The sequence below is a fragment of the Schistocerca cancellata genome, chromosome 6, assembly GCF_023864275.1.
Source record: "Schistocerca cancellata isolate TAMUIC-IGC-003103 chromosome 6, iqSchCanc2.1, whole genome shotgun sequence".
NCBI classification, from domain to species: Eukaryota; Metazoa; Arthropoda; class Insecta; order Orthoptera; family Acrididae; genus Schistocerca; species Schistocerca cancellata.
In genome coordinates, this window is record NC_064631.1 from 560,659,192 (window position 1) to 560,683,263 (window position 24,072).

General features: G+C 46.6%; 1 protein-coding gene and 1 non-coding gene across 2 annotated transcripts in view; one reads left to right on the forward strand and one right to left on the reverse strand.

Annotated features, from left to right (window-relative positions):
• Positions 1 to 24,072, reverse strand: part of LOC126190844 (ras-related protein Rab-23) — a 516,569-nt gene that overhangs the window by 29,180 nt on the left and 463,317 nt on the right. The window lies entirely within an intron of this gene.
• Positions 5,785 to 5,857, forward strand: Trnaa-agc (transfer RNA alanine (anticodon AGC)). The gene has a single exon. It is a non-coding gene; the product is annotated as a tRNA-Ala (tRNA).

Sequence of the window (24,072 nt, forward strand, 5' to 3'; positions counted from 1 at the left end):
CACACCACGAAAAAGGGATACGCACTGTCGATAGCCAAGATAGATTTAAATTATCGGTATATCAATAACACCACCGGCTATCATCCATCCGTACCCAGCCGAGACCGACAACTGCACATTGTTGGCTTTACTTGAGCAGTTCTGTTCTTACTTGCAGTTGAATTTAATGTTAAGTATTGCCGTTTATTGCTTTTGTTCTGTGTGCTGCTGTGATAGTTTCTTACAACATGTAACATGTGAGAAAGAACAGGAAAATAAATTTTGATTTGTCCACTAGAGCTATAGTAAGTCAAAAATATTTAAACCCTACTATTACAGCCTAATCACATATCTATAACAGTTTAATTTTTGGCACTGGAGTCGTTATTTGGAGACTGGTACAATTTTGGGATTACAATATTTCAGTATTCCACAACGCAGCGGAGCAGTAAACGTAACTACAAATAACATTACATTAAAATCAGTGGACAAAAATGCACTTGGATTTGCCTGTATCAATGATCAACAAAAATATCGCCCAGGCGGCGATGGTTGCATTCTTTTTTTTTAATTGCTCAAAATTCTATCATAAGTAGCCCAAATAGCAAAATATCCCCCAATCTTGCCACCCTGGTGGCACTCAATTACGAAAATACAAAACGGTGGGGAGGGGTCTGGGGAGAGCAGACGGGGTACGTGGCGACAGCATATTCTATAGCTCGTTCGTTTCTAAAAGATTTTTTCAGCGGGCTCCTTAAATTTACCCTGCATCCACAGTGCTGCTGGTTTGCCTGAAATTATGTATTTAAATATGCAAGCGGGTTTATGGGAGCCACTCAACGTTAAGCACAACACTGTCCTACGTCTGGTATGAACATCTATGTTCTGAGACGATATGAAAATCACACGTTGCACTGTTTACACTCTATAAGTCATAAGTGTTTATGCCAATTAACTTATTGATGATTATCTGTCCACAATATCACTTGGACGAGCGTACGCGTAACCGACGCAACGCGGGTGATTGCTGATGATGCGGAAGCCGAATGATCGCACGTTCTTATGTTCGTCACGCATACATAGATTTCTGGCACCAGTCTTCCTTGACACTAGTAATAATCTAACATTGTTCATAAAGTTAAGTTTTCAGTTCTCAGCTCTCACTTGTACGAGCGTGCGCGTAACCATTGGGGCGCGGCTGTTGTTAATTGAATCTCAATGTAGACAAGTGTAATGTGCTGCGAATACACAGAAAGATAGATCCTTTATCATTTAGCTACAAAATAGCAGGTCAGCAACTGGAAGCAGTTAATACCATAAATTATCTTGGAGTACGCATTAGGAGTGATTTAAAATGGAATGATCATATAATGTTGATCGTCGGTAAAGCAGATGCCAGACTGAGATTCATTGGAAGAATCCTAAGGAAATGCAATCCGAAAACAAAGGAAGTAGGTTACAGTACGCTTGTTCGCCCACTGCTTGAATACTGCTCAGCAGTGTGGGATCCGTACCAGATAGGGTTGATAGAAGATGTAGAGAAGATCCAACGGAGAGCAGCGCGCTTCGTTACAGGATCATTTAGTAATCGCGAAAGCGTTACGATAGATAAACTCCAGTGGAAGACTCTGCAGGAGAGACGCTCAGTAGCTCGGTACGGGCTTTTGTCAAAGTTTCGAGAACATACCTTCACCGAAGAGTCATGCAGTATATTGCTCCCTCCTACGTATATCTCGCGAAGAGACCATGAGGATAAAATCAGAGAGATTAGAGCCCACACAGAGGCATACCGACAATCCTTCTTTCCACGAACAATACGAGACTGGAATAGAAGGGAGAACCGATAGAGGTACTCAAGGTACCCTCCGCCACACACCGTCAGGTGGCTTGCGGAGTATGGATGTAGATGTAGATGTAGATGTAGATTGTTGATGGTGCAGAAAAGCGATGACAGAACGCACGTTCTCACGCTCAATACAAGACACTGGTACTTGAATGCTCTCTTTGGTGGTAAACTATATTGCTGATCGACATTAGCCCACTCTGAGAGGCCGAACACGGCGCTGATGATTGATGTACGGTGCGACACGCAACGAGAGGATACACAAATACATTATCGGCGGGCACTGCTCATTTTTAATTACATCATTACGTACTTCCCTCTGAATCACTTCCATGTTTCATCACTTTACTGTAATAGCACTTGTAGCAACACTTGAACTTCCATAATAACAATGCCTCTCACGTGTAGAGCTACCCGCAACACAACACAACGTAACAGTTCCGTGTCAGGTGTTCGACTCTGCTAGCGCGCTGCCCGCAAAGATAGTCCGCAACTCAGCCAGCGATATGACAGTACGCTTACCATGGAGGTAAGAATAGAGGGAGACGCCGTGACGTCACAGCTGTGAAGCTATGTGAAGCCGAGGGTAGCCATCTCAATCAGACCAAAACATTGCTGCTGTAAGCTTGTGTGCATAGGCTTGTCGCTAGCTTTTGGAAGGATTTTGCGCTATTACGGTGACTTCTGTGGTGTTCGGATGTACGAATCGTTCTGATTGTGATGCGAAATCGAAGGGAATAACATTTCATGTGTAAGTTGTCTCGTTAAGTGTGATTTTACAACTTCATTGTGAATGAACGTGTGCAACATCGGTGCTTGTACTATAGCGTGTTTTTCTCCTGTATGATTTTAGATTTCCTAAAAAAAAAAAGTCAGAAAGCTCTGTGGGAGAATGCCGTGAGGAGGAAGAATTGGCGTGCGTCTAAATGGAGCACTATATGTTCTCAGCATTTCCGAGAAGAGGACATAGACCGAACTTCCCTTTCAACAGTAAGGCTCCGAGAAAATGCTGTACCATCAGTTTTCCCTACACACCCAAAACATTTGCAAAAGGTATGTTAATTCAAAGAATTAAATTCTTAGTTTTCAAGTTCACGTTTCAGTATAATACGTACGTATCGTCGATAATCGAAGTGTTGAGTAACTAACTTTGTCTTCATCATGTACCAAATTAAAAGCTAACACTACATTAACTGGCGTAAAGTATAGGCCTAAACAGGAAACTGTGTAGATTTGCCATTCTATGTACCGTATTTCAGTAAATATTGGTGGTAATGAACAGTGTTTCCCAGTAATGTAACGTAACTGAAATGTCCCAGTACGTATTACAAACAAGATGTATTTATGGGGCTTTGGAGGGAGGGTATAGCTAACTTAGTTTTCAGTTTCTATTATTTAGTTTGTGATGCACGTTTATTACTGAATTAACAAAATTGTATCATTTACATTGAAGGCTAGCTATTCGTAATATTACATTAAAAACTATTTTTAATCAGAAGAAACGCGGAATTTCGCCTTTATGAGATTTTATTTTAAACAAAAACTTTGAAACAACCAATCGGATGACGTTACATGCGTATATGGTGCAAGTAGCGACTGTAATACACGCAGCGCTATAGCACACTGGCAATGTTTTGGTCAGAGTGTCATGGCAGCGAGCCACGCCCCCATGGCTTCAAAACGTAGTACGGCTGGGATACGTAGCGCCATCTCCCCTTATTCTTACCTCCATGACGCTTAAGCCGTCGGCACACGGACCGTGCATCCGAACGTTGAACGTTGAGCGTGCCGAGTTTGTGACGTCATAGCGTGGAACAGCACGTTCGGGAGTCTTTCCGAACGTGCAGAGCAATATCTGGCATGTCAGATATTATGAGCGTGCGTCTGAGCGTTAACCAATGAGATGGCACAACGCCATCTACGTTACACGCACGCCGTCACCCTTCAGTACAGAGTTGTGAGGCGCCATATTGGCATTCATTTCAAGCCTGTATGTATATTTGCCGTTTCTGAGCACCAGCAAATTGAGAATCACTGGAAAATCCGTTGTTTTTTGTGTGATTTGTTCCAATAAAATAATGAGAAACATCATATTCGTTACAAAAGAATTATTGTAACTTGCGTATTATGAGAAAAGGCTATTTGAAGACAGCGACACACTGAAGATCCACCCAAAACGTATTATCCTTCGTACAATTTGTTATAATTAAATTTCAATTAGTAACATAATAAGGTACGATTAACGTTTATAGCACGGGTAATACAATATGATTACATACTAGGAGTGTGTGGTTGGATTAGTGTAATGTGTAGCGTCTTTGAACAGTAATGAGTTTTAATTGGGGCAGTGGTTCGCGTCATAACACTTCCAAATTTTTTTTCGTAACATTCGTGTTTTTATTAGGTTCTGATACTCTATTATTAGTTTAATATAAGTAAATGCTATAATTTGATGTTATGTAAATATAAATTCACCTTTTTTGAGGGGTGATTTTGTTCGATTGGCTTAATCTACAGGACAGCTTTGTTCCTTTTTCTTTTAAGCTTCGTAATTCACATGTCGCATAGATTCTGCTGCTGGGTAGTGATCAAGTAAGGCTGACCTTAGGGTTTTACTAAAATGTGGGAATGATGAAATAATGTTTATCTTATGCGCAAAAGTATTCCAAATTTGTAACGCACTGTTTGTAATGGAACTTTTATAAGTCTGTGTCCTTATTGATTGGACATGGTAATTTCCTTTTCGTGGGCGATGGAGGAAATGTGCGCTTTAATAGAGCTAACGTGAGAATTTTACGCGCGTCCATTGAGTAAACAGTGTGATTTACGAACTAGAAACATCCCTCAACTGCCGCTGGAGCGCGTTGCGATCGCGTATACCATGTTGGGGCCCACGTACCGTATGCACAAGTCGCATCGTTCCTGAGCGTTCAGCAGCAAGTTGAACTTGGCACGCTCAACGTTAACGTTCGACAGCACGGTCCGTGTGCCGACGGCTTTACATACTGGTCGACGAGGGAGCCGTGTTGCTGCGTCCTGCCCATTCTTCCACTTACTGCTTCCCGCGGAGTGCATCCTTTATTGCGCCAAACAGATGGAAGGCGGATGGTGCGAGGTCCCGGCTGTAGGGTGGACGGGGAAGAACGGTGCACTGATGCTTTGTGCGATCCTGAAGGGTGCGCAGATTTGTGCCGCCTTGTGTTGTCACGAAGAAGGCGTGGCGTCGACCACGATGAACTCGTTTCTTCAGTTTCCTGAGGGTAACACAGATGGTGCGGCCGGCACGCGGGACATCGGACGGGTTGCGCGACCTTATTGGGGTGATGACAAGACGCCTCGCCTAACGACTTACCGCGCTTTTTATAATTAAATGTTTCCCTGAGACATTTAAGGGGGTCAGGGATTTTCTCTGCCTCGTGATGGCTGGGTGTTGTGTGCTGTCGTTAGGTTAGTTAGGTTTAAGTAGTTCTAAGTTCTAGGGTACTTATGACCACAGCAGTTGAGTCCCATAGTGCTCAGAGCCATTTGAACCATTTTTGAACATTTAAGGCTCTTTATTATCTACGATAATGATCGAAGCAGAAGAAACGATTTAAAATTTATGTGGCGGCCGGGACTCGAACCTTCTTGCTTGCTAGGCAGAAATGCTAACCATTACACCACCGGAGTACGACAGTCAAGCAAGAAGACCCGACCGCAGCAAAAATTTTAATTCATTTCGTCTGCTTCGATCATTATCGTAGATAATAAAAAGAGACTAAAATGTTTCAGGGAACATTTAATCATAAGATCTATAAGATCACCAATGGTACAAGGGCGTCCCATTACGTTCAATGCTAGGGTGCTTGCCAATATCGGAGAGCCCTGGCAGTAGTGACAATATGTAAAGGAAAAATGAATTGGAGTTTGTTTTGAGGAGGGCACTCAGCTTAGGTGGTTCGTGAAGCAATATTCACCATCGTACTGCGGTGGTGTAATGGTTAGCATTTTTGCCTAGCAAGCAAGAAGACCCGGGTTCGAGTCCCGGCCGCAGCACAAATTTTAATTCATTTGGTCTGCTTCGATCATTACCACGCTTTTGTTCACTTCTAGCTCTCTGTAGACATTCTGCAGGGGTCTACGAATATCTGCGATGCTCTAATTTTCCGCCAAAAGAAAGAACTTGGAACACACACCGAGTGAGGTGGCGCAGTGGTTAGCACATTGGATTCGCATTCGGAACGACGACGGTTCAAACCCGCTTCCGGCTATCCAGATCTAGCTTTGCCGTGATTCCCTAAATCGCTTCGGGCAAATCCGGGATGTTTCAAAGGGCACGGCCGATATCCTTCCCCATCCTTGACACGATCCGAGCTTGTGCTCTGTCTCTAATGACCTCGATATCGACAGGACGTTAAACCCAATCTTCATTGCTTCTCTTGAAGGCACCTCCGTTACAGAAGCCTTTATGAAGGCACTGGGTAGTTCTGCCACATATCGGAATTCATTTAACTATAGGGGCTGAAGTGAGAATGTTCCACAATGTCCCACAACAAATTTCGCATTTTTTCCATCGAAACTGGCCGAGAAAAAAAAGTGTTGCGGTACTTACTGAACATTATTAATGATAATAGTTCAAAACACATGAAACGTCCCCTTTGGAAAATAATGACTGTGCTGATAAAACCTCTTACGTTATTTGATTTTCAAACAGCTGAGCAAAACTGAACGTACTCAGACATTTCTCTCTTTACTTATTCTGATCAACACTAAACTGACACACAACGCAGTCTGACTTTCAATAATCCCCACAAAAGAATGGCCGTGACTAACAATAATCTATACCATTCATGAATCACTTCCCTCACAAAAATCTTCGTTACTCAAACTACTGCAATACAGCGACCGCCAATACTGCCAGCTAAATAAGAGAGTCTAACTACTTACTGACTACTGATAGGCATAGTTAGCAAATGAGCGATTTTGACAGAGAACCGCTTCGTCTGCGGGTGCAGCGACCCTCGAGAGGAGCAGCCAGTTAGCGAGCCGGCGGGCCCGGATGGGGGACTCGGGTTGGCGGTCGGCGTGCAGCTCGCCTCGCCTACGGCGTTCTCCCGGCCGGATGCCGGCTAATTGCTGTGATTTACCGCGCGATACGATAGCCCGCCGCTCGGCCTGCTCCGAGGGCACTCACCGTCTCCACCCCAGCAATGCACTCGTTTCTTTACGGTGCGTTCCTCCTGCTACCGCGCTGCTCGCAGCTCGCCGGCGATAATCGAACGAGTCCACTGCAGGTCTTGAGACGGTATTTACACGTGACACCTGCCGTATAGAAGACAGCACCAGCGATCCGTGCGTATAAGTCTGGAACTGCCAACATTTTCGTTAGCCCTCTTCCACGATATGCATATCTGCACCAGCGCCGCAAAGCTACACATTCGGAACTGGGAAGTGTCATTTACGTCGTTGAGTGTTAAAGCTGATTTTTTGTGAAGATTCTATTTACTTATACTGAAACTTGTGAGAGGTCTAGATTCGTGTTTATGAAGCAGCTATTGTTATCCTGCGCAGCTAAAATGGCATTACGTTATACACTACTGGCCATTAAAATTGATACACCACAAAGATGACGTGCTACAGATGCGAAATTTAACCGACAGGAAGAAGATGCTGTGATATGCAAATGATTAGCTTCTCAGAGCATTCACACAAAGTTGGCGCCGGTGGTGACACCTACAACGTGCTGACATCAGGAAAGTTTCCAACCGATTTCTTATACACAAACAGCAGGTCACCGGCGTTGCCTGGGGAACGTTGTTGTGATGCCTCGTGTAAGGAGGAGAAATGCGTACCATCACGTTTCCGACTTTGATAAAGGTCGGATTGTAGCCTATCGCGATTGCGGTTTATCGTATCGCGACGTTGCTGCTAGCGTTGGTCGAGGTCCAATAACTGTTAGCAGAATATGGAATCGGTGGGTTCAGGAGGGTAATACGGAACGCCGTGCTGGATCCCACGGCCTCTTATCACTAGCAGTCGAGATGACAGCCATCTTATCCGCATGGCTGTAACAAATCGTGCAGCTACGTCTCGATCCCTGAGTCAACAGATGGGCACGTTTGCAAGACAACAACCATCTGCACGAACAGTTCGACGACGTTTGCAGCAGCATGGACTATCAGCTCGGAGACTGTGGCTGCGGTTACCCTTGACACTGCATTACAGACAGGAGCGCCTGCGATGGTGTACTCAACGACGAACCTGGGTGCACGAATGGCAAAACGTCATTTTTTCGGATGAATCCAGGTTCTGTTTACAGCATCGTGATGGTCGCATCCGTGTTTGGCGAGATCGCGGTGAATGTACACTGGAAGCGTCTATTCCTCATCGCCATACTGGCGTATCACCCGGCGTGATGGTTTGGGGTGCCATTCGTTGTACGCCTCGGTCGCCTCTTGGTCGCATTGACGGCATTTTGAACAGTGGACGTTACATTTCAGATGTGTTACGACCCGTGGCTCTACCCTTCATTCGATCTCTGCGAAATCCTACATTTCAGCAGGATAATGCACGACCGCATGTTGCAGGTCCTGTACGGGCCTTTCTGGATACAGAAAATGTTCGACTGCTGCCCTGGCCAGCACATTCTCCAGATCTCTCACCTACTGAAAACGCCTGGTCAATGGTGGACGAGCGACTGGCTCGTCACAATACGCCAGTCACTACTCTTGATGAACTGGTATCGTGTTGAAGCTGCATGGACAGTTGTACCTGTACACGCCATCCAAGCTCTGTTTGACTCAATGCCCAGGCGTATCAAGGCCGTTAATATGGCCAGAGGTGGTTGTTCTGGGTACTGATTTCTCAGGATCTATGCACCCAAATTGCGTGAAAATGTAATCACATGTCACTTCTAGTAAAATATATTTGTCCAATGAATACCCGTTTGTCATCTTCAGTAGTGTAATTATACAGAATTATGGATTAAGGTGTTCGTTTTATGTCATGCTCGTACAAGCGAATAATTAACTATGTTTACGTTCCGCAGCATTTTGGACATGGGGGTAGGAATTGTCTATGAATCATTTGCCGTGGCAGTGTCCGCCTTAGTCGTTAGGAAGAGGGCAGAACGACGACGTAATGCCAAGAATAGGAGTTGGGTTCGACTCTGGCTGGGGAGGAGGGCTAGGCAGGGACATATACTCCCTGTTAACGAAGGAGTTGTGGTCCAAAGGTCCATAGGAATTCAAAAACTTCCTTGTTTTGACAAGTTGCTATCGATCGTACATGACGGAATTCGCGGAAATAACACAGTACTGAGGGAAGCTATTTCAATATGGTGCGACCGCAAAAATGCGAAACGACTTTTACAGTCCTCACTGGTCGCATCAGGTACAACTGCTCTGACTCTTGTCGATATTTCCTCAAAATTATCTTTAATGTCATGCTGGAGGAGGGGAGGTTAGAGTTAAACGTCCCGTCTACAATGAGGCCATTAGAGACGAACACAAGCTCGGATTAGCGTTTGGTTGTCAAGAGAGGAATGCATGATGCCTTTAATAATTACCGTAGCAGAACATTTTCAAATGACATTTCACAAAATCCAAAGAAATTCTCGTCTTACGTAAAGGCTGTTATTAGCACCAAAGTCAGTGCCACTGCAATTGAGGAAATGAAATTGAATGCAACAAACCAAAAGCTGAAACGCTGAACTCCGTTTTCAAATATTCCTTTACAAAGGAAAACCCAGGAGAACTGCCCCAACTTAATCCTCCTACCACTGAAAAGATGAAGGAAGGAAGGAAGTATTAATGTTGTTGAAAAACAGCTGAAATCGTTCGAACTGAACAAAGCTCCAGTCCCCGATGGAATCCCTATCAGATTCTATTCTGAACTGCGGCTGAGTTAAACCCTCTTCTAAATAAAACCGGGCCAATTCTTGGAAGAACGCACAGTTCAGCCCGTCTGCAAGAAGGACCGTAGAAGTGATCTACAAAACTGCCGTCCAATATCCTTGACATCGATTTGTTATAGAATCTTAAAACATATTCTGAGCTCAATCATAATGAGGTATCTTGAAAACAATGACCTCCTCAGTACCAACAAATATGGATTTCGAAAACATCGATTACCTGATATCTAACTCGCATTTTCTCACAAGACATAATGAAAGGTTTCGATCAAGGCAGATGCGGTGTTTTTCGATTTCCGGAAAGCATTTGACTCAGTAGCGCACCTACGCTTATTGTCAAAAGTACGATCATATAGAGTATCAAGTGAAATTTGTGACTGGATTGAGGACTTTTTGGTAGGGGGGACACAGCGGGTTATCGTGGATGGAGATTCATCTTCAGATGTAGAAGTAACTTCGGGTGTGCCCCAGGGAAGTGTGTTGGGACTCTTGTGTCCATGTTGTATATTAATGACTTCGCAGACAATATTAATAGTAAAATTATACTTTTTTCAGATGATGGAGTTATCTACAATTAAGTTCTATCTGAGAGAAGCGGCATAAATATTCGGTCACATTTTGATAAGATTCAGATCTTGATAAGTTTTCAACGTGCAGAGATTGGCAACTTGCTCTAAACGTTCAGAAATGAAAATTTTGCACTTCACAAAACGCAAAAGACCTAGTATTCTATGACTATAATAGCAGTCACTGTTGGAAACGGCCAACTCACACAAATACCTGGGCGTAACACTTTAGTCGTGGGCAAAGCAAGTGGTAGGCTTCAGTTTATTGGTAGAATGCTGGGGAAGTGCAATCAGTCTACAAAAGAGATTGTTTACAAGTAACTCCTGCCATCCATCAAATAGTTCAAATGGCTCTGAGCACTATGGGACTTAACTTCTGAGGTCATCAGTCCCCTATACCTTAGAACTACTTAAACCTAACTAACCTAAGGACATCACACACATCCATGTCCGAGGCAGGATTCGAACCTCCGACCGTAGCGGTCGCGCGGTTCCAGACTGTAGCGCCTAGAACCGCTCGGCCACCCTGGCCGGCTTGCGATCCTTCCCAGAATACTGCTCAAATGTGTGGGACTCGTACCAGATAGGACTAACGAGGCATATTTATTGTATGCAGAGAAGGGCAGCACGAACGGTCACAGGTTTGTTTAATCCGTAGGAGAGTGTGACAGAGATACTGAAGGAACTGAACTGGCAGATTCTTGAAGATAGACGTAATCTATCCCGAGAAAGTTTACTGACAAAGTTAAAAAGAACGGCCTTAAGTGAATACTCTAGGGATATACTACAACCCCCTACGTATCGCTCATAAAGGGATTGTGAGGATAAGATTAGAATAACTACGTGACGCACAGAGGCGTTCAACTATTCTTCCCACGCTCCATACGAGAGTGGAACAGGAAGAAACCCTTGTAACTGGTACAATGGGACGTGCCCTCTGACATGCACCTCACGGTGGTTTGTAATGTGTAGATGTAGATTAGAGAAGGCAACTGGCCGTGTCCTTTCAAAGGAACCATCCCGGCATTTGCCTGAAGCGATTTAGGGATACCACGTTTTGTGGCGGCGTTCGTAGCGGCAAACACTTCGCTTAACGAAGATACAGAAACACAGTAGTGAACTCCGTGTCTACAGAAATCTGTCTAGTTCGAGTCGGAGCGGCTAGATCAGCGTCGGCTGACGACAAACAACAACTCTGCTGCGATGAACACACAACTGACTAGCAAGTACACAAATCGGTGGCGAGTACACCACTGAGCGGCGAATACAGAACTGTCCTAGCGCTCGCGACTCCAGCGCTTACTGCTGCTGCTCACATCTAATACTTTCCCCTCTTTGGGGAAGTGTGAGGGGGAGTTTGTAGCCTGTCGGCTTTTACTCCCCTGTGTACTTGTGTGTGTGATTATTTCTGTACTTTTTTGATGTCTGTGAGATGTGATGTTTGTTCTGTGTGTGTCTGGTACTTGCCTGAGGTTTGGCGAGATAATTGTAGTATTTTGGGTAGGAGTAGGATTTGGGGATGGGTATTGGGATTTTTCTCTTCGACTTAGTCGTCGAAGATCATCATGGGGCGATTGTGTTTATCGCGGGACATGTCATACCGACCTAGGGAGTGGATGAGGGCGTTTCGCGACCTGGAGGTACCTTCATAGAAGGCCCTTGCCAGGTCTTGGAAACGCTCTCTCAGGAGTGGGATTTCCGCAGCGGCATGTAAATCGTCAATGGGGAATCCAAGGGGTAAACGCAGTGCCCTCCTGAGGGCGCGGTTCTGCAGCCTCTGGAGGGTGTCCAGGTGCTGCTTCGCCGCGTATCCCCAGACAGGACACGCGTATTCCATGACTGGCCGGATCAGGGCCTGGTATACGTTCACTCCTACTGAGAAGGAAAGGGAGCTGTTTGAGTTGAGGACTGGGTACAGGATGGACATTCTGGCACAGACCTTCCTATGGACTTCGTCTATGTGGGGTTTCCACGTAAGACGAGAGTCCAAGGTTACGCCAAGATACTTGGCGGTTCTGCGCCAGGGGAGTTGGGTTCCGTTTAGGTGAAGGTGAAGGGGGGGGGGGGGGGGGCGTTGAGGAGGTTCGCGCCTTCCGAACCTACGGGTAATCAGCATCGCCTGCGTCTTTTCAGAATTGATGGTGATTCGCCAGCGACGGGCCCAAGTTTCTGTGTCATCTAAAACCCTTTGTAACCTACGGATGACCAGGTCCTTGTTCGCGTTTCTTGTGTAGAAGGCTGTATCGTCAGCGTACTGAGCGGTGTGCACCAGGGGCGCCGTTGGAGTGTCCGCAGTGTACAGACTGTACAAAACGGGCCCCAGGACCGATCCCTGTGGCACTCCAGCACGAATACGCCTCTTGGTGGAGGTGGCTGTTTCTACTTTGACAGAGAAAGTTCTGTTCGAGAGATAGCTTTTGATCTGCTTAACTATTCTCCCGGGGAACCCTTGAGTGTACAACTTGTAGAGTAGCCCTCTATGCCATACCGAGTCAAAGGCTTTGGCTACGTCTAGTAGCACTGTCCCGCAGTAGCCTCTGTGGTTGAAGCCCTCTGTGGCTGCTTCAACCACTCTCATGATCTGTTGTGGGGCAGAGTGGTTCTGCCGGAATCCGAATTGGAAATCCGGCAGAATTTGCTCTCTGGTGATATGTTCTTGTATGGGTCTTAGCAGGAGGCGCTCATAGATCTTGCTGAGAGTTGGCAAGAGGCTAATCGGCCTGTAGTGCTGCGGGAATAGAGGGTCTTTCCCTGGTTTGTGTATCGCGACCACTTCCGCGTGTTTCCAGCAAGCTGGGAACTCGCGGGTACGAGTAATCTCGTTGAAGACGTTCGCGAGGTGTTCGATCGCCGTGGGTGGGAGGTTTTTGACCAACTGGTTGGTGACATTGTCATGTCCTGGCGCCTTTTTGGAGGGGAGGGACCTAATTACTTTTGCCACGTCTTCAGGGGCAAAAACTGTGGGTTCGTCTTCTGGGTCCTCCTCAGCATTGAGGAAGACGGCCAGTTGACGACGGACCACTCTCTCATGCTCATCATCCTGGGGTTCAGCCGCTTGGAACTGCTTCTCGAAAGTGTCGGCGAGGGCGTTTGCCTTTGCAGCATGGCTGTAGGCCATACCCTGTTCGCCGTGCAGTGGCGGCATCCTAGCGCGTCTTTTTGTAAACTGTTTGGTCGCTTGCCATAGTGTATGATCGTCTACTTTGAGAGCTCTGAGGCGGTTTTGCCATTGCTGGTTTCTGTGCTCATTGAGCGCTACCTTCAGTTCTGTGTGTAGACGATTGAGCAGCCTCCTTGTGGCCTGGTTTCTGGTTATCTTCCACTCTTTTGCCACTCTGTTCTTATGTCGAATTTGAGCTAGCAAGTGTTCCGGGAGCTGTATTTGCGGCGGCGGGCCATCCCTTTGTGGAGGGGTGGCCTCTTCTGCTGCCTGCAGGATGGTACCTGTTAGGTCTTGTAGCGCTTGTTCTACTGTTTCAGCAGTAGGTGGCGGAGCGCGAGCGATATCAGAGGCGACAGTTTCTCGGTATCGCTCCCAGTTTGTACGTTTGTAAGACGTCTGGTACCGTGGGAGTGCTACCCATTCTCCCACGTCTACCTCTAGGATCACTGGGTTGTGGTCGGAGGACATTCTGTTGATCGTCCTCGCGGTCACAAAACCCGTAATCCTCCTAGTGAGAGCTATGTCTAACACGTCGGGCCTGCCTCCATTTTTTGGGAAATGTGTGGGCTCGACTGGACCCCATGTTTCGAAATGGTGGTTGCGCGCTAGTTGTTGCAATCTGGCGCCTGCTCTGGAGGTTACTCTAGAATTCCAATCAGGATGTTTGGCATTAAAGTCGCCCCCTATTATGAGTTTGCCTTCAATTTGCCCTAGAGTAGCTATGTCTCCCTCATCTATCTGGTCTTGTGGGGGTCGGTAGATTGCAACGATTGTTAGGGGTCCAGTGGCAGTGGCTACTTCCACTGCCACTGCTTCGATTTTATTGGTAGCTGGTAAGAATACCTGGTGGTGGGGGATCCCTCTTTTTATGTATATGGCCACTCCTCCGCCATGGGTTGGCCTGTCTTTGCGATAGCTAACATAGTTGGGGACTGTCGCTTTTGTTCCCGGTTTTAGGTGGGTTTCCCCCATCATGCATATGTCGATGGAGAACTCCTTCATGAGTTCTCTGAACTCGACCTCTTGATTAACAATGCCGTCTGCGTTAAAGACGCACATTGTCAGGCCTTGGATGTTTGGTCGTCTATCCATGGTGGGGTTTCGAAACTACTGAGGAAGTCGCAGAGGGGAGCGACTGCTGGACTGTTGCCTGAAGGGCAGCGAGGATCTGTGTGTTCTGCTTTTGGGCTTCCCTGAATTCCTTCATCATTTCCATGACGAGGTTCATGGTCTGCACCATAACGCCTAACAACTGGTCCATGGGGGGGGGGACTGTGTGTGGGGTTCCCTAGAGCTTCCTCTGACTTGGTGGACCTGGTCGCTGTTGTTGTGTGTTTCCCGGTGTTGTTCTTGTGACTGTGACTGGTGTTGTGGTGACGGGGCCACGCTTTCATGGTTTCTCGGGGGAGAAACCACTTCTGCATATGTTGCCCTGGGTGTGTCCGGTCTTGGTTTTAACCAAGCCTTGTCTGCGTGTGTTGTTGCATTTTGTTTTCTTGTGTGGTTGGTTGGGTTTGTCGTGTTTTGTTTACGTGTGTGGGGGGCGGCCTTTGCGCCCTTTGCCTGCTGTGAGTGTCTTTTGTGGACCTCACAACCTTGGTAACCCGCTGTGTGGTTTTTGCCGCACAGCGCGCACCTTATTTGTGGGTCCGTGTGCTTGAGTGTGCATGTCCTGGTGTCGTGGGCCTCGGCGCACTTCCTGCATCTCACTGGCATGGTGCAGTGCGCAGCTATGTGGTTCAGGCCCTGGCACCTGAAGCACTGCACCGTCTTGTTTTTACGGCGCAGCGGCTCCGTGGTGACAGGCACTGCCAGGACCATCTTAATCTCCCTCTTGTTTTGGGTATGTCAGGGAGTGTTACCTGGTACAGCGGCCACTTACTGTCTATGCTGCCCATTTGCTGTACCACCTTGACGAAGTACCCCCGGGCAGTCAAGTCTGTTTTGATTGCCTGGGGGGACACTCGTCTTGGTAGGTCTCTGATAACTATGTTCCTGTTCCGTGTCTTTGTTGTTGGGAATGTGTAGTGGGGTATGTTTCTTGTGTTGAATAGTGTTTTTATTGTGTTGTAGTGTTCGAGTGTGTGTACTGTGACTTTTATTTTGTCTCCACCGGCGGGTTTTGCCTGGAAACTGCCTCCCCCGATTTCTGTCTTTAGCAACTCGAAGAGCTCCTCGTAGTTACGAGGAAACTCTGCGACAATCGGGGGGAGGTGGTGGGCGACTTGGTTCTGTGTTTGTGTTGTGTTTGCCTCTGGCTCATCAGCAACCGCCTGGAATCTGTTTGGGGTGGGTTCCACTCCCCGGGCCGGCGGAAGCCTCGGCTGGCGAAACGTTTTCATCGCCAGCACGAAACCATCCGAGTCCTGCCCGGTTACGCGGTTCCCTTCCAGTGCCGGTGTTTCCTGGTCCCTTCCCAGAGCGACGACAGGTGCTGTCGGGGGCGCAGGCTCCTCGGAGGGTGCGGAGTTGGTTAGGGTGGGGGTGGTGGATTGCTTCTTCCCCTTGGAGTGTTTCTCCTTCCTATCCTTCTTCACACGCCGCTGCTTTGACGTGGTGGACTTGTGTGGGGGGGATTTAAGGTATTTGGAACGGGTGGAGGACTGAGACGAGGGGGTGGGTTTGGGGAGGATTTTGGTCGGCAGACGGGGCATCTGCTTGCCATTCTTCATGGACGTAAGATATTCGGGAAGTGTGCCGGTGGCGTGGGCAAGCAGGAGCGGAGATAGGACGAGGTTAGGAGGGGCAGGATTGCAAGTACTGACTATATATTTCGATGTCGGTGTGTTGTGTATGACTGCATTGTTTGCTGTGTTTCTCGCCATGTCCGGAGCGGGAAGTGGGGCTGCTGCCAAGGGGGTGCCAGTTACAGCCATCGTTGACACCGTTAGGTGGCCCGGCTGCATTGCTGGCCCTACTTTCCTAGTGGACGCGGAGGTCTGATCGGCGGCGGCGGAAACCTTCTCTGTGGTTCCGCGGCCGGCTGCCAGGTCCTGGCCCACGTTTTCCCTAACCTTGGGGGGGGGGGGGGGAGGGCAGAGCCTGACTCTGCGGCAGCCGGGGCGCCCGAGACGGCCGACGACGCGGCCCGCGGCAACAACAAGACGCACTTTTTGTCGACAGCGTTTGACCGCTTCGACCCCAAAGCACCACTGGAGCTTGACATTCCGCAACTGGAAGAGGAAAACACGACAATTCCGCTGTCGGGCGTCGCCAAAAATATCCTGCCCGCCGTAAGTCCTTGCTACAGACCTTGACTGGGTTCCCGCCGATGCTTTAATAAAAGCAAAGCCGTAGATACCCCTAGTGTGTCTCCCGTACAAGCGGGGGCCTATGACTGACAGTGCGCGAGTAAGAGCAGCAAGCTCAACCCTTGACTGCCACTGAGCGGCGAATACAGAACTGTCCTAGCGCTCGCGACTCCAGCGCTTAAGAAGCCAGAAGCCAGCGGTGGCGCGCGCAGACTTGCGGCGATTTCCTGTATCGCTGGCGCTGCTTATGCGGACGGCGTCCGGACTTTGATGCTGCCAACCTTTTGGCAGCGGGCTCGGTTGGCATTACTGGCTAGGATATAACACCACGGAAAACCTAAATCAGGATGGGCGGACGCGGGTTTGAACCATCTTCCTTCCGAATGCGAGTCCAGTGTGCTAACCACTGCGCCACGTCGCTCAGTTACTGGCATGCTGAAATAATACAAAAGCTGCCATTGGAATCAAACATGTGCTTTCATCATTGAAAGTAAAACGTTCACACATCGAAAGTAAAACCGTATGCAGATTTACGTAAAACACACAATCTCAGAACTGAGCGTTTGTAGACGTACCTTACTACAGTACAGCGTATCTAGGGGATCATACAGATAACTTTACTTGCTGTATGCCCCAATAAGCACGATTATACTTTCTTTGTTTCAATCCATTTCTACAATAAGAAGCTACCATTAGATATACAGCTCCCAGAGTAAGATTTTCACTCTGCAGCGGAGTGTGGGCTGATATGAAAGTTCCCGACAGATTAAAACTGTTTGCCGGACCGAGACTGAAACTCGGGACCTTTGCCTTTCGAGGGCGAGTTCTCTACCAACTGAGCTACCCAAAAAATGACTCACGACCCGTCCTCACAGCTTCAGGTTCGCAGAAGATCTTCTGTGAAATCTGGAAGGTAGGAGACGGGGTACTGGCAGAATTGAAGCTGTGAGGACGGGTCGTGAGTCGTGCTTGAGTAGCTCAGTTGGTGCCGGCACGGTAGCTCAGCGTGTTCGGTCAGAGGGTTAGCTGCCCTCTGTAATAATAATAATAATAATAATAATAATAAAACTGAGTTAACCGATCAATGACGAACGTTAATGGGTGTCTTATGACGTCCGCCCCGAGCAGATGCAACGAACGAAAGCGAACAAAATGAGATTTAAAAAAAAAAAAAAAAAAAGTTGGTAGAGGACTTGCCCGCGAAAGGCAAAAGTCCCGAGTTCGAGTCTCTGTCCGGCACATAGTTTTAATCTGTAAGGAAGTTTCAGATATACAGCTACTCTCAACGACAATACGAAGAAGAGAATTTTCTTGTGTTTTATTACTTATTTATAAAAAAAAAATTCTGACTGAACATATGCAGAGTATTTTATGCAATAGCCGAAGAGTTTCAAGAGCTCATGTATTTCTCATCGGCTCGTTCTGCTGACCACTTAGTGGAACAATAACAAGCGGAAATTCCGCTCGCACTGCGCATGCGCGGATCAACGGCAGATTAGAATAGTTCCTATTTCTCCCCAGCGGATAACCCATCTGCTGAAATCGCAGCTTCACCCGTTCTGCTCCAAGGGCGTCTGCAATTGACTTGTAAGCGTTACGTGTGCCGTGTAACACCGTTGCATTTAACCTTCACCATCGCTGATAAGATCCTCGCCAGGTGACGATACCAAGCTGGTTTGTGTTTCGAGTTGCGTCCTGAAAATTGCGCTGTGATTGGTTGCTTCAAGGTCACCCTAGCAGCGGCACTATTTAGAGAACTGCTCCTCGCTTAAGCGGTTTCTTGAACATCGCACATCCACATACGTACCCTGCAAACCACGATGAACTACATGCCATGTGTACTCCACATTGTACCACACACAAAAGTTTCTTCCTGTCCCAGTCTCGTATGCTTCGCGGGAGAAACGACTGTTTAAATGCGCCTGTGCAAGCTGTAATTGTTCAATCTTGTCTTTGCCGCCACTGCCAAGAGCGATACGTAGGAGGCTGTAGTATATTTCTTGATTCCTCGTTTCTTACCGGACTTTAAACATTCTAAGTAAGCTTTCGCCGGATAGTTTGTGCATATCTTCAAACACCTGTCAGCTCGGCATTTTCTTTATTCCCGTGACGCCTCCCGTGGGCCAAACAAACATGTCACCAACTGATGGCCTTCTTTGTGTACACAGTATGTCCAACATCCCCTGACTGATAGTCATATTCGGTATGGATCCCACAGACTCACGCAATATTCTATAATGGGTTTGTAAGCTATATCTTTTGCAGACTGATTGATTTTTCCCAGTACCCTACGAATGAAACCACCACACGCAGACAGTAATATCTGCAGTGAGCTCACGATATAGTTTCAAGAGCAAAACTACAAGTCACGATTTTAAACAGCAACGTATTGGGATCCGTACCAGATAGGGTTGATAGAAGAGATAGAGAAGATCCAACGGAGAGCAGCGCGCTTCGTTACAGGATCATTTAGTAATCGCGAAAACGTTACGGAGATGATCAATAAACTCTAGTGGAAGACTCTGCAAAAGAGACGCTCTGTAGCTCGGTACGGGCTTTTGTCGAAGTTTCGAGAACATACCTTCACCGAGGAGTGAAGCAGTATATTGCTCTCTCCTACGTATATCTCGTGAAGAGACCATGAGGATAAAATCAGGGAGATTAGAACCCACACAGAGGCTTACCGACAATCTTTCTTTCCACGAACAATACGAGACTGGAATAGAAGGGAGAACCGATAGAGGAATTCAAGGTACCCTCCGCCACACACCGTCAGGTGGCTTGCGGAGTATGGATGTAGATGTATTTCAGCCGGTTTTTGGACGCAAAACTGAATGGGACCAGGCGCCTACAAAGCATCACAATCGTTTCGATATGAATCATATTAGGTTTAATAACTTTTGTATGTAAGACCTTCACGTTTCTCGTAATTTATCGTTCTCCTTTTTCCTGTAAATATCACGACGAAAAACTACCAGTGGGAGATGTAGTACGTGAAGCTCATGTGCACAAAAACTGACGAAATGTTACCTCAGATGAGTAGGCCTCTGAATCGCTCTTCCATTGAAATTATATTAGTAACGCTGAAAGGAATCTTCGTATTTATAACTGTTCTCGTTCACTAATATTAGAAATAACTGTAAAATTAGTTGTGACATTCGTAACCGTCTGCTCTGGATAGTGTTAGAGCTCTTGTTAGAACTGCCGGCCGCTGTGGCCCAGCGGTTCTAGGCACTTCAGTCCGGAACTGCGCTGCTGCTATGGTAGCAGGTTCGAATCCTGCCTCGGACATGGATGTGTGTGATGTCCTTAGGTTAGTTAGGTTTAAGTAGTTCTAAGTCTAGGGGACTGATGACCTCAGATGTTAAGTCCCATAGTGCTTAGAGCCATTTGAACCATATTGTTAGAATTGATGACAGATCTGCAGTGTCCAATGCCTACATTCTTCGGTTTATTACTTAATTGTGTAAAATTGCAATGTCTTTGTATTAATCGTCATGGGGAACAGCATTCGTTAGAGACAAAAGGTTCGATGAAGTTTCCCGGCAACGTTAGGCGTCCATTAGTATACGCCGGCCCTCGGACGACGTGACTTCAGCGAACTAGCAGGGTCTACTAACCATGTGTGCTGCCTCAGTAAACTGATTTTCAACAAGAAAACCTTAGGAATGAGTGTGTCTAAGCGGAGGAAGATAGAATGAAGGCTTTCACAACCAGATGATATAGCTGCTGGTAAACTTTTCGGGATGTGGGGTCGTGGTCCAAAAAAATGGTTCAAATGGCTCTGAGCACTAAGGGACTTAACTTCTGAGGTCATCAGTCCCATAGAACTTAGAACTACTTAAACCTAACTAGCCTAAGGACATCACACACATCCATGCCCGACCATAGCGGTCGCACGGTTCCAGACTGTAGCGCCTAGAACCACTTGGCCACTCCGGCCGGCCGTGGTCCAAGACACTCTTCCGTTCCTAATGTTTCGTCTAGGACTGTGCTGGACATCTTCAGAGGCGCTCCTCCGCTGAGCCTTGCTAACTGACTGGTCGGACTCTTTTTTTTCTTTATTGTGATTTCATTCCCCCGCCCCATATGGGCAGGGGAGGGCTGTCAGCGGCACAACACGCTGCTCTTCAGCCGAGTGACATGACAGCTAATACAAGAAGAAAATGTACATAGAAAGGCGATAAAAATGGGGGACATAAAAACACAGTAAGGGGAGATAATGGAGGTAAAAATACACTGACATGGAGACGTTCATGGGGGGACAATTAAAAAAGTCGACATAAAGTGAAAAAAAAACCACACCTGGCGATTCGTAGAGCACAAAAAAGACACTGGAGTCACACACAAAGGTTAAAACTTGGCCACAATATTAAAAACACTCCAGAACAACACACTTTAAACCCACTTGGAGAGATGAAGTACACACGATGAAAAACTGCCAGGAGGGACCTGCCGAGAGAGAGGCCTGAGAGGAAGGAAAAGGAGGGAAGAGCAAGGTGCAGCAGGGGAGAGGGCGGGATGAAAAGAGTAGGGGCGTCAGTGGGTGCAGCAAGAGGCAGGAGACAGGTGGGAGGGAGATGAAGAGGGAAGACAAGGCAGGAGGGAGTGCAGGGACACTCAAGGGGAGCACAGGAGAGGGACTGGTCGGATGTCCGAGGGCGACATATATATTGCAGGAAAGGGGGCGTGGTCAAAGTAGCACGTGATGAGCAGAGATAATCCTTGTCAGAGATAAAACTTAACTATCGATTCTCGTCTTGTCAAAGATAAAATTGCCTAGCGATTCTGCAGATCTACTGCCCATATCTCCCTAAGTTTCATTGCCTCCTCTTTTCTATTAAAATTATCCTGATGCTTATAAATTTCGATGGTTTCTCTACAATGCTAGGGTGTTGATACAGAGCAGAGCAATGGCAACAATAAACATTGAAAACACTGCAATATATCTACATCAACAGTTGCCGAAGTTGACACGGAAAGGAACCCAAGGAATTTAACAGAGTGAGAAAGATGTGGCAGATGAAATATTAGCGTTTCTGCAAGATAAGTCATTGGAATGTGTGGTGTCGTATATGCTCGACTGTGCGGACATGTAAATGAGTAAAATGACGGCGATACGTGCTTGACAAGTGAAAATGATGCTGAAACAGGTATCGGAACATGTAGTTCATCATATTTGTCTGACAGGGATCCACAAATACCATAACCAGTGAAACGTAGTAAAGGGCAATTGTTGTCCAAGGAGCCAGTACTAAGCATAATTACGTACATGGATGATCATCCGCAGCGTAGTAAGTAAGTCCGCAGCATAAGAAAAACTGCAGATATTCAAGAGAAGACAAGGAGCACTCGTTACAAAAACTGGTATCTACGAGTTTTAAGGATGCTCGACACAGTTCACAGAAATTGCATGATACTGACCTACCAAGTTATGCATATTTAATTGCGCGCGACATACATCACAGTGATTTCAAGGGAAGCAGTGGATGGTTTCGTAACTTCAGACAGTGCTACAGAATTGGAAGACGTAAGATAATTTAATTTCAAACAAAGCGAAAACTTGATGTACAGCAAATTGCGGAATCGCCCCTAAAATTTGTGAAGTTGACATCAAACAAACTTATCCCATCGTTCATCAACGAATTTATTTTCAAACTCGGCCAATCGGAATTTGAAGAGTGAATGTATATGAAAGGAACCTTGCAAGAGAGTTGTATCAAGATCAACGAACATCAGTGGCTTAACGCATCCGTATACAATTACGCCGACTGTTAATATGGATGGTAAATTGGCTGGAAAGTTATTTACTGTGCTGTGAGAAGTTGGAGGTGATCTGCCCCCTTTTTGCATTATCTTGCAGGGATATCCAAGGGAATATTTACGTCACAGCAAGCAAGAGTGGAAAAATGAGCGTAACAGAACTACCAACTCTGGTACGAGCACTGATTTTGGCCAATGGCTGGTCAAAATAACTTTCTTTTGTTTTATTTCTGCTCTGCGTACATACATCAAACTCCATTACAGCAATCTCTCAGTCTTGAAAAGTGATTGACATTGCAGTTCATACCACCTGAAACCACTGGATAAATTCAGCCTCTGGACGTTTGTTTTTTACGTGCCTATAAACATATTATAGCACTGTTCAAATAACTTACGGGTTTGCTTCCTGGAGAGGTCGTCGACCACCGCCGATATTTCGACAGGAGCACACCCTGCCAATCTCAAGGCACAAATGCAAGGAGGAAGCAAAGTGCAAGGGAATCTAATACCTCGGTTCACAGAGGAGAAACGAGGAAGATACGACACACAGAACAAGTGTCAACACAAACAAAGATAATCAACATCAGAAATAACGATAGTGACTATTAATCAACAGGTGAGGTAGCACTAATTCTGTCCCTCTGTTTTTTGATGAGAGACAGAGCCGGATTCCAAGCAGCATTTAAACAAAATCCACCATCTCTGTTAATAAGGTTGCTTGATAGTTTGATTTCAACAGCTTCCTTAATAACACTATCCCAATAGCTGGACGTGCAAGCCAGAATCTCCGTGTCGTATTCCATAGGATGACCGGTGTCAAGGCAGTGTTCTGCAATAGCAGATTTGCTCGGCTGTTGTAAGTGTGTGTGACGCTTATGTTCAATACAACGGTCTTCCACAGCCCTGATTGTCTGACCAATATATGACATGCCACAACTGCAAGGAATACGATAGACCCCAGCCTTACGCAAACCAAGACCATCTTTTACGGTCGCCAACAGGGCCTTAATCTTAGAAGGAAAGAAGGAAAAGTTAAAGTCTCATGTTATTGCACTATATGCAGCTACGCCTTGACGGATAGCCAGTTTCACGATAAGCTCCACGACACACTGTTTCGTGTTCGGTTGCATGCCAACACATTCCATCAGTTCAAATGGTTCAAATGGCTCTGAGCACTATTGGACTTAACATCTAAGGTCATCAGTCCCCTAGAACTTAGAACTACTTAAACCTAACTAACCTAAGGACATCACACACATCCATGCCCGAGGCAGGATTCGAACCTGCGACCGTAGCGGTCGCGCGATTCCAGACTGAAGCGCCTACAACCGCTCGGCCACACCGGCCGGCATTCCATCAGTTCTCATCTCGTTAACCAATATGATTCCATATGCATTCATTAAGAGCTGAACATCCAGCACGGTTTGTAACTCCCAAGGAGTTCGCTTTCGATCTTGCCCTTTATGATCACTGTGACGCTCATTTTTCATTCGGTGTTGACGGTAGAAATTCATTTTTTGTTTTAAATCTTCCTTGAATGTCGACGATGCCCATTTTGCAGGTGTAATATATACATCCCACGGACAGTTGATCTCTGCACGTCCCAGACACACTTT